Source organism: Rhododendron vialii, chromosome 10a, assembly GCF_030253575.1.
Source record: "Rhododendron vialii isolate Sample 1 chromosome 10a, ASM3025357v1".
NCBI lineage: Eukaryota > Viridiplantae > Streptophyta > Magnoliopsida > Ericales > Ericaceae > Rhododendron > Rhododendron vialii.
The window spans coordinates 32,822,831-32,829,963 of record NC_080566.1 but is presented as its reverse complement, the minus strand read 5'-3'; the positions used below and the strand labels follow the sequence as shown (position 1 = coordinate 32,829,963).

The window sequence follows — 7,133 nt, the reverse complement described above, 5'->3', positions numbered from 1 at the left end:
TATTTTATATATTCAATATGGATCTTGTTTGATAGATCTCAATTACTGTATTTCTTTTAAACAAGGTTTTTGAAATCATAAATAAATATTTTAGATTGTAAGATATAGATAATTTTTTGTGAAGCACAAAAAACGAAACAGACACAACAAAGTGAGACAAATGGAGTATATGTCCTACTAATATGATCATGAGTCTGTATCTTTGAACCTATAATTTCAAAATATAAGGGTAAAAGAGTAACTCAAACTCTTCATTACAAAGGGAGGCCGGTGGACTGGAGTTCCATTAAATTTATATTCGTACGTTTTGTAGGTTCAAACATTTATTTATGATAAAATTTGATAAAATTAAGATCATTGTAAAATGTGTGTTAGATTAACTTGGAATATGGAAAAAATTGGCTGAACTGATTTTGGTCTTGTTAAAATGTACCCTTCAGGCATGTGATAAAAACCCCATCAATTCCTTCCTATAATTCCCCTTTCACGAGGAATAGTAAAGAAATTGAGAATCAAAAAAATTGTGTTTTGGAAATAGTTTTTTCTTTTATCAAACGAAAGTTACGAAAGTGACCCTAGCTTTGACATTTGCGTATGGATAAGTTTTTTACGATGAAGAAGTATCCAGCGAACAAAAACATAAGATGCAGAAGTTGACCTATTAAGCATGATGAAACTTTATTTTCATGTGAGCAATTTGTTTTCCCATGTTCTCCATGATTTTTTGGAACATAATTCAGCAAAATTAATTATCAAAACACAAACCCAACAAGAAAAAACGAAGAGAGGTTATCGATTGAGACCTAAAAACTTTCTCCTTTCCAATAGAAAACTTTTTTTTTTCAAATTTTATTATTAGTATGCATAAATAGTGAATTTGGCTTGTCTTAACTAATAACTGATTGTTTTCTAAGCTTTAAAACTAAGAGAACAAAAGCAATTGGAACGCTTGCCTATCTTTTGTCCGATTTTTTCAATTGTGCCCCTCAATTGGAGAGCCTTTAGTTATGCCATTGGGGGTAATTTTGTCTTTCCCGTTATAATCTGTTGACGTTGTGTGAGGGTGTAGATTTTTTTTTCGTATTTCAGAGCAGATGGTTCCAGATTTTTTTTATTTATTTATCCGCAAATAAAACCGAAAAGGTCTGCAAAGGTTCTTCATTAGAAAGAATAGAAAACAGCCACAGCGGAGAAAATGTAAACCAATTACAGGGGAGAATATTTTTCTTTGCTGGGGCTGCAATCTCATGGACCACCTTGTTTGCTCCTCTGCGAATCCATCTGAACCTGATATCCCCTTCTTTGGCAAAATGTCGGATGTCCAAGACTTCAGCACTCACCTCCCATGGAGGGACTAAGAAGTATTGCTTGTTTATTATCAGCTTCTACCTCAACTCCTCTGATTCCCAGATTGATCGCCATAGCACAAGCTGCTCTGATTGCTCGAAGTTCACCACTAAGAGTGGAGCTTGCTACTATCGTACGAGTCAGACCAGCAGATGGTTCCAGATGATCACAGCTTTTGAGAGAGCGGGCGCCGTTTGGCCAAAATCCCCGCACCCGCAACCAACCCCCCCCCCCCCCCCTTCGTCGTTGCTGGAATCTGCTTGGATATCTCGAATCTCGACGACTGATCCCCTTGTGCACTTAAGCTCTCTTCTCTTATCCGTGAAAACCCAGTGAACCCCAAAATAGAGCTTTTTAGAGAGAGAGGAGACGAGAAAGAGTAAATTGAAGGTTTTGATTCAGATAAGGGTACAAAAGTTAGATTTAGAGGAAGCTCTGGTGGTTTATCTGGCACCGCAGTAAAGAATCGTGGGTACAACTTCGTTCCCTTTTTCTTCAATTTGCCTTAGCTATTTGTGTATTTATTCATATTTTAATAAAATATGTGTTTCTTATGCTCCGCCCATGGCCAGAGGTCTACTTTTGTTTCTTGAAAGTTCCTTTGCCCGTCGTATATTTGAGAATGCTTTGTTTCTTGTACTCGTTATCGTCGAATCGTTCATGTCTAATCTGATTAGGGTTTTGTTTTGTGAAACCTGTAATTCTTTTAGGGTTTTCATGTGTTTTGTCTCAGACACTTTTTGATTCGCGAAAGTTGAAAAATTAGGGTTTTGTTCTTATTCTTTTTGACAACCATCGGAATTTATCAAAAATTCATTAGTGGTTTTTGTTTGGACATGGGATTTTTGAACAGGAAAGATTAGGGTTTTGTGAAGCTAAATTTTTCCCCTTTATTGGTTGACAACCATCGGGATTTATCAAAAATTGTTAGTGGTTTTTGTTTGGACATTGGATTTTTCAACAGACTAGGGTTTTGTGAAGCTAAATTTTTCCTCTTTGTTCGTTGAAGTAGTTGAGTTCTTGAATTTTCTTGGTGGATAATTGTGTGGTTTGTGTACTCTGTTTGTTTGGCAATTTTTTTTCCTTGCATACATTTGACGTGTTCTCTGTTTTTGGTAAAACTAGGATTTCTATATCTTTTGATGAACTGGGTTTTATCAATCCTGGAATTATTCTCCCTTGGCTTTTGGTGTTAATTCTGTTGTTGGGTTTCAGAGTTAAGTTACTAAAGAACATGCAATTAGGGTCGTGTTCAACTCTGGGGTTGTAAATGAAAAATAAAAAAAAGAGAGAGAAAATGATCGGAAAAGAAAAGGAAGTAGATTTCATGTTTTCCTTTTTTTCTGTTGGGTAGGTATAAGTACATATGCATAGTTTGTGTGTCGTTTCAATTGTTGTTTTGTTGGCTTTGTTAGGGCTATTTCCACATTTATATTTCTGGGTGATTGTGAGGTCTTTCTATAAATACAAAAATGTGTGTCCCTCTTCCAATTTGCCGTCAATATGTTACTGGAGTAGTTATCTAGGTGTAATTTTATTACGGCCTTCTTTAGCACCATGGATGTTTGAGTTTGGCTGTTGTTACGTTCGTTTGAATTCCGTTGGACAAGAGTATCTCCAACGCTTATGTTTTTGGGCGATTGTAGGGTCTCTTGATAAATACAAAATGCATGTTCCTGATTGAGTTTGTCATCAACATGTTGTTCGAGTAGTTATGCGGATGTAATTTCCCTGCTGTGTCCTTATTTGGATAGCTATCAGTTTTTTATTAATAAAATAAATTGTATGTGTCATTTCTAGCTTTGTGTCGTTGACTTGTTTAAGATAGAATTACCTTTTACTCTGTTTCCTGTTTTTTTCCCCATTTATTCCCATGGTTTATTGGTTAGTGTTCAAAGGTTCAGGTGGTTTTAGGGTGTTTATTTGCCTCTCGACGTAGACCATGTCTGTGGCTACGCGACTGATAAGATTTCGTCGTCTCTTGATGATTCAAACCCTAACTGATCTTCGTCAAAACCATAAACCATCAACAAGCTTTTGCTGGTTTCTACTCAATCCTAATATACTTTTGAGGTTTTCGGTTTTACAAAGTACCAACTATATGCAATTTTTTTCCCTACTTTTTTTTCATCGTTTTCCTTTCGTATAACAGTTTATCCCGCTTGTTTTTTGGACTATAGAAGGTCTAATTCAAAGGTCTGGAATCCTCTCTCAGGAACGAAAGGTGAGCTTTACAAATCTATTTAGCTTTTTGGGTATTGTTTATCCATCTTGCCAAGATATATGCTCACAGAGCCACTAACCATAATTTGGCCTGGTTTTGTTGCTTTCTACAGTTATTGTGAAATCTCTTGCCCTTTCATATTCAGGACGGCATCCAGAAGGTAATGATTTTTGTTTTTTTTTATGCTGATTAATGTAGATGTCCTTCTCTTTGAGCTACATTGTTATCATGATTAATTGGTATGAGTTATGAGATTTTTCAAGTTCGATAGATAGTTTTTTCATCATATTTATTTGTTTTAGTTTTATTGGTGATACGTTTTCTTGTATTTTGTGTGGAAATAGTAGACCATAATAAGGATTGTAAAATTTTTTTACCTTGTGATATTTGATCGTCTTGCGGGAACTGTTTTAGGGATTCCTAATTGTGTTTTTTTTAGAGTGTGTTTTGGGGCCTTCACAAAACTTAATGCCTAGCACATTCAAGTCAGCAAGTGTGCGCTTTGTTTAGCTTTGTGGCAGATCTTGTCTTCCTTTGTACAAACCAACTCTGAACTATACTGCAAATTTTAATTTTATATGTTATCAACAATGCATGCTGCTCTTCCAGTGTGTCATGCATGTTTCCAAACTACCATGCTAAATGCTTTTACTTTCTCTTTTGGGGGCAATCTGACTTTAAAACTTGTAACGAGTTCGCTTTTCCTTAACATGAATGAAAGGTTCCAGTCTAATATCCTCGCATGATCCTGTTTTCCTTGTGAGCCTTTGAATGCATATTTGTACTGCTTTGGAAAATTAAGTTTCCTTTGTCAGCTTCTGGAATTGGTTGATATTCTAAATGAACACAAGTGATGGTGGATGAACAAGAATGGGTGCTATTGGTTGAGATTCTTTACTAGATTTCTTTAATTGAAGATTCTCTTGTTTGAGAGAGTTCTCACTTCATGCAGAATGAAGCGTCAGATGTTATAGCAGAGGGATTAGATACACTGGAAAACATGGCTAATGACTTGAATGAGGTATGCTTTGCTTGTACAATTGACGCAAGTATTCTTGTTCATATCTTGCTGGCTCTATTTTTTTTTGGCACTTGTAACGGGAATTAGGTAGGCAAGTACCACTAATAGATGAAATAGATGACAAGGTTAGTCCTTCCGTATTTTAACCAGCTTATCCTTCTTCCACCTGCAGGAGATATGACATTAGTTGAGGGAAAAAGGGCCTCAATACCCTTCCAGACCAGCAGTTGTCTACCTTCAATTCCAGGTTGATAGGGCAACTTCAGACCTTAAAAATGCTAATGTGAGACTCAAGGATACGGTGACAAAGGTATATATGTGGAGTGGATGAGATCTTTTTTTCTTTTGATCATGGAGTGGAAGATATTAACATTTGAAGGCATATACTTGGTTTCTAATTGCCTTTGAACTTCTACATTGTGATGTTTCAGCTGAGGTCTAGCGGTAACTTCTGCATTCATATCATCCTGTTGTGTATAATCCTGGGAATTGCTGCATATAAGAAACAATAAAGAAAGAGAATTGTTCTTTCTTTGGCTAATTGACCTGAAATTGTAAATCTGACCACATCTAGGATTCAGTCAGCTTGGTACGAGATGAGCCATTTTCCAAATAAATCTCGACACACACACAGACCCATGTTTGAAATTACAAGAAATGGTTATACACGCTGACTTCTTGTTCTAAAAAATGGTCTAATGGTGATACTTGATAGTCTTGCACTCACTGTTATAGTGATTCCTGATTGTTTTTGTGTTTCTTATTTCGTTCTTGTAGGACTGATTAGTTGTATTTGCTTGTCGGAGCTCCAGCTATAGGTAAGGGAGTTCTTCTCACAGTTTATTACTCTCTGTTTTTGTTTTGATAAGTTTTGGACCTTCTGTGTATTCTGAACTCCTAAAACAACGTAGATGAGCCACAATTATTGCATTTTTGCTGGATGTTTTATCCTCTTATGTGGTGTTGCCTGTATTTTCTCTCAGATACTGTTTTAGTTAATATAATAAATTTTCATTGATTACGGTATTGGAACCTGAAAATATGACATACTCTCCATAGTAGGACTTATGAGTGAACGAGTTCCTTATTTTTGGTTCAGTTTTGTTGTAGCTTGCGGCCCACATAAATCTTTGAATGGACAAATTTGAGCTATGGCTACAGGAATGCTAAAGGCAATTGAAGTCTTCAACCATCCCATAGGAAAAGAGAAAAAAAAAAAAAAAAAGGTCTGCAAAACCCTACAAAAATTCCAATAAGGAATACAATGTATAGGTTTATTCCTATGAATCGAATTGTTAACTGCATCATATATTGTGTAGATGCGGCAGAGCCTTCACATGAAATGTCCAAGTGCAAGTTTTAAGATCTAATTTAGAGATTTTAGTTGGATGTCCGGCAAAGATAAGTTGTGTTAACAAAGAATTGCTTTTATGATTTTGTACCCATGAGCACTACATTCGAATCGCATTGGTAATAACAGACCAATCTAATAATGTAAGAGGTGTAGTGGTTTTTTTTGGTGTGTAAACAACACCATAGCACTGCTGAATGAGGTGTAGTTTTTTTTTTTTTTTTAATCTTGGCCTTTTTGGCTGGTTCACTTTTGAGTATCCCTTTAACAAATTTGTTGATATATATTTACGAGATTTGTTGACTTTCCATTTTTATTGCAAGGTCATATGTGGAACTTGCAATTTGGTCGATGTGCCTGTACCTGAAGTAATGTATTCGGGAAAACTTATCAATCAAGCAGTCATTTTTAATTAAACCACGATAAGCATGATTGTAACTTGATTTAGTTTTCTTTTGGCAGGAAAAAACCTTTTTTTCCAATGACACGCGGTCTGTCTTTCAAAGGGGATGTAGATGCAAAATACTACAAGAAATTGACAGAACAATTTCTCACCAATTACGAGCTTGTGAAGCCTCATTCATCGAAAGAGGGAGTAGTGTAAGGTAGCCATTATTAGCAGCAGTTAACTTATTTTCTGATTAGTGTGGCAAGAAATATTTGGTATTTGAACACTTTAGTTGGCTCACTGTGCAAGAGTAGCATTATTCGTCAATCTGGAAACTGGAAGTACTTGTGCTTATGCGAATGAGATTTATAGCGAGGGGGTACTATTTGGCATAGATACGAGGCACTAGAGGAAGCCAGAAAATGGAATTGTCGAATTTTGACGTGTTAATACCTGGAAGTTTAGCTTTTGGACAAAACCAGAAAATGGAACGCTTGCCAAATTTTCCCCAATTTTTCCAATTATGCCCCTTAATTGGAGAGGCTCACTCTTTGACACAAGGGGTAATTTGGTCTATAACATCCACAATTTGCATATTGATCACAGGATGTACCTCTTGGAATTTGTCATTAATATGTTGCCAGAGTAATTATGCACAGATGGTTTTGTTACGACCTTCATTGATGCCATGGATACTTTTGCGGTGTTCTTGCATAATTATTTCTTTTTCCCCCAGTTAATGGTATAAATTAGTTGCCTGTTTTTTTTTATGCCTTTTGTATAGTGAACATGTTTAACATAG

The 7,133-nt window shown here is 35.9% G+C and overlaps 1 long non-coding RNA gene across 3 annotated transcripts; it reads left to right on the top strand.

Moving 5' to 3' along the window:
* The first annotated feature begins 1,186 nt into the window (after positions 1-1,186).
* On the top strand, positions 1,187-6,725 carry LOC131302480 (uncharacterized). 3 transcript variants are annotated; one of them, XR_009191752.1, is made up of 6 exons: positions 1,187-3,390; positions 3,500-3,571; positions 3,684-3,731; positions 4,524-4,592; positions 4,765-4,902; positions 5,370-6,725. It is a non-coding gene; the product is annotated as an uncharacterized LOC131302480 (long non-coding RNA). The 3 variants fall into 3 exon arrangements; XR_009191754.1 differs by lacking the exon at positions 5,370-6,725 and having other exon boundaries at positions 4,524-4,817; XR_009191753.1 differs by lacking the exon at positions 5,370-6,725 and having other exon boundaries at positions 3,684-4,817.
* Positions 6,726-7,133: the final 408 nt, after the last annotated feature.